The sequence below is a fragment of the Haematobia irritans genome, chromosome 3 (assembly GCF_050003625.1).
Source record: "Haematobia irritans isolate KBUSLIRL chromosome 3, ASM5000362v1, whole genome shotgun sequence".
Taxonomy (NCBI): domain Eukaryota; kingdom Metazoa; phylum Arthropoda; class Insecta; order Diptera; family Muscidae; genus Haematobia; species Haematobia irritans.
The window spans coordinates 88455173-88458927 of record NC_134399.1 but is presented as its reverse complement, the minus strand read 5'-3'; the positions used below and the strand labels follow the sequence as shown (position 1 = coordinate 88458927).

The window sequence follows — 3755 nt, the reverse complement described above, 5'->3', positions numbered from 1 at the left end:
CCAAGTTTGCATGGTTGTTACAAAACGCCAAATTTGAACCTGATCGGATGAAATTTGCTCCTTCAAGAGGCTCTGAAAGCCAAATCTGGGAATCGGTATATATGGGGGCTATATATTTTTATGGACCGATATGGACAAATTTTTACATGGTTGTTGGAGGTCATATACTTACGGCCTTATTCATAAAAAATCATTAACGTGCACTCTAAACCAGTGATAGCTATTACGCTCTTTTTATTCTATAAGCCTTATATAAAAATAGGTATTCATTAATCATTAATAACACTACCCAATAAACACAAACCTTTGAAAAATGCAAAATTTCAACAATTTTTCAAACATTTTTTCAAAGGATTAGGGTAATATTCAAATTGAGAAAATGTTGAGAAAATCGCGTTCTCAACAAAAAACAGACATTACCCTCAACAGTGAAATTCAACACATTAGCAATAATATCTCAAGTGTTATCCTTAAATTGAAATGCATCGCTACTCAATAATTTGTCAAACAATTTTCGATGCGAGTCAAATTCAAAATTAACATCGTTGCAAATACTTTTCAACCTAAATTTGTATGAATGATATCCCCACTTCAAATTGAAAGTCAAAGCCAAAATTCTATGAATTTTGTATAATTTATTCATTTTCATCAAAATAAAATATATAATAATACACTACACTACATAATACACTACAATACCATTTGATAAATAATAATCTTATTAAACATATCAACAAATAAGAACAAAAAAAAAAAACACAACAAAACTTTAAATATCTTCAACATTATTAGTAAACACTTTTGCATTGATAATTCGATTTCCTTCCTTTTGCTGTCATAAAACAGCATTAAAATTTATTAACATGCGGGCAAATTGAAATTAGGAACGTACTGGACCGCGTGTTAGAATTGATTTCCAGCAGAAGGAATTCACAAAATATCCATTTTAAACTGATAATAGCATATGAATTAAACTGACGAAGTGATGCACATTTTCATCCAGAAGTTGTTGATTTCAACAATTTGTTGTTTTTAACAATTTTAATTGGTTGCACTTGTAACGTTTCTGGAAACTTTTTCTTGTCGATAAGCCACTCATTTTTCATTGGTCAGCTTCTTATTGTTTGCAAGGATGTAGCATCCAAAGATTTTAGTTTTCTGGAAAGAGATTTAAATTTAGTGACTTCTTTAAAGTGTTGATTTAATTTTTCATATTGACGTACCAATTATTATAAACTATTTGAAACAGTTCCAGTTAATTGTCCACCATTTTTTCATTGGTCAGCTTTTTAATGTTTTCAAGAACGTACAATCCATAATTTTAGTTTTCTGCAAAGAGATATACATTTAGTGACTTCCTTAAAGTTTGATTTCATTTTTTTATTTTCACTTACCTATTTTTATAAACTATTTGGTTATTTGCTTAAATTTTCCATTTTTTTATTTCTTGCAATTGACCACGAACTTCGTTGCACAAATAAGTATTGAAAACCACATGGTTTTTTCGTTGCATTTTAGGGTAGTGTTTTGTCAAAGTTTTCTCATATTATCTTCAACACCTTTTCAAAGATTTCGTCAACAGTTTGGCAAATTGGAAGTAATTCGCAAACAATTTGAAGATGTATTGAAGATGAGCTATTTCAAGTCAAGTTGAATTTATGTTGAAAATTATATTTACACTCAAACTGAAAAGTTGTTGCATTTGAAAAACGCTCATCCTGTGTTTATTGGGTATTATAGTTATCATGCGTTTTTAGTGATAAGGTGGCAACACATGTCGTTACATCTTGTCATTTTCATCGTAGTGATGAAGATCGAATTATAACCGGTTGATCTTAATAAAAATAAAGTTTCAACATTTTAATGATTTTGTGGCGAAACATAATTATCCAGGCTAAATTAATTTATACAGAATGCATTACTCACAATATACAATCATTTTATAATTAGTCAATATGTTAGTATCAATATTAGTATTAATCGAACCGGATTGTATTCGAATATAAAGTCTATTGTGATTAAAAACACATCACTAATCGAATGGAATTCATCTATTTAATTTCTCGAGCTAATTTTCGACGCATTTTTCATTAAAGTAACAAAAGGAAGTTTAAGATGACGTTAAATTTACATAATATTGGTTGGTATGAATTTTGTACGTCTATTTCTGCAGTTCTCTTATTTGGATTAGTATTTTGAAAAATTACATCAAAATAGGGTTTTTATAAGAAAAGATCGCCCATTTTATACGCATTGGCATATAATGATATACAAAATAGCATAAAACAGCGATAAATTTATAGGTATTGCCCAAAAAAAGCATTTTGCAATTTTATCAAAGAGTTAAAGAAGGGTACATCCTACAATAAATTTTTACACTTTACCAAAAACTTGTTAAAGGTTTGGTAAGCTATTAATCGTTTATGAATGCTATTTTTCACGAAATAATTTATCAATCGTTCATAAACGTCAATTAACTTTTTATGAATACGGCTGTAACACTGCAGAAAGAATTATCTTCGTTAATTTTACGAAGAATTCTTCATTAACTATTCTTTGTGAATTCTTCATTAAAACAACGAAAGTTCCATTCATTTTCGTAAATTTTACGAAGAACATTTTACGAATATACGAAACGTTTGCGAAATATTCTATATTAATTTTTCTTCGTTAAAAGTTCGTACTTTTAACGAATCTTTCTTCAAATTTCAAGACTTTTGTGAAGAAGAATGTATGAATATTTTACGAAACATTCTGCGTTAAAATTTTTTCAAAAAAAGTACGAAACATTTTCTTTGAAATAACGAAAAAGTTTCATTGAAGTTGTATAATTTCCGTTCGTGACATAAAATTGTCTTTGATAATGTGCTTGATTGAGTGTATCCCTATTTTCAATTTTTTAATGCATGTCTACTCGTATGCTACATCTTATTTGGGTGACAGTGTGCTAAGGAGAAAATTGAAGCAACCAAACTAAAAGTTATTCAAAAACTTAAGATGTAAAGTAGTGATGACATATTTCAAACTTGTTACTACATACAACCAAATGCACTTTGAACGATAAATATTTTTTTTCTAAAAGTTCGAAAATTTTTCAAATAAATTGGGAACGTTTTTCATAAAGAGTACGAATTTGTTTCTTTGAAATACGTAGAAATTTCATAAAAATAGGAAACATTTTCGTAAATGTACGAAAAATATCACAAGATGAACGAAATTGTTTCATAAAAAGTATGAAACTTTTTCATAAAAAGTACGAAGTTGTTTCTTATAAACTACGCAAAATTTAGAAGAACTTTTCTTCGTAAAAGAACGAAATATTTCGTACTATTTATGGAAAGTCTCTTTGGTTGTAACATAATGACAAATTTCATACTTTTAACGAAATTTTTCAACAGGGTAGGATGAAATTTGCTTCTCTAAGAGGTTTAGCAGGCCAAATCTGGGGATCTGTTTATATGGTAGCTATACGTAGAAGTGTTCCGATATGGCCCATTTGCAAATACCATCCGACCTACATAAACAACTACTAAAGGGTGATACGGTCAAAATTTGGTCAAGGGAAACGCGTGTAAATCGGCGAAATCGTTTATTTAAAAAATCAAATTAAATTTCTTTTTCAATTTCAATTAGTATAAAATTCAGGAAAAATATTCAGTTAGGCTTTCGCTTTTCCAAATCCGAATTGCCTGGCCTCACGCTTGACACCTGCCATCAGATTTTGTACAGCCACCTTGTCCACCTTCTTCGCCGCA

At 29.3% G+C, this 3755-nt stretch overlaps 1 long non-coding RNA gene across 1 annotated transcript; it reads right to left on the bottom strand.

Annotated features, from left to right (window-relative positions):
* Positions 1-615: 615 nt before the first annotated feature.
* LOC142230330 (uncharacterized) lies at positions 616-1707 on the bottom strand. Its single transcript, XR_012720656.1, has 3 exons — positions 1395-1707; positions 1224-1329; positions 616-1158 (listed from the first exon to the last, which is right to left on the bottom strand). It is a non-coding gene; the product is annotated as an uncharacterized LOC142230330 (long non-coding RNA).
* Between the last annotated feature and the right edge of the window lie 2048 nt (positions 1708-3755).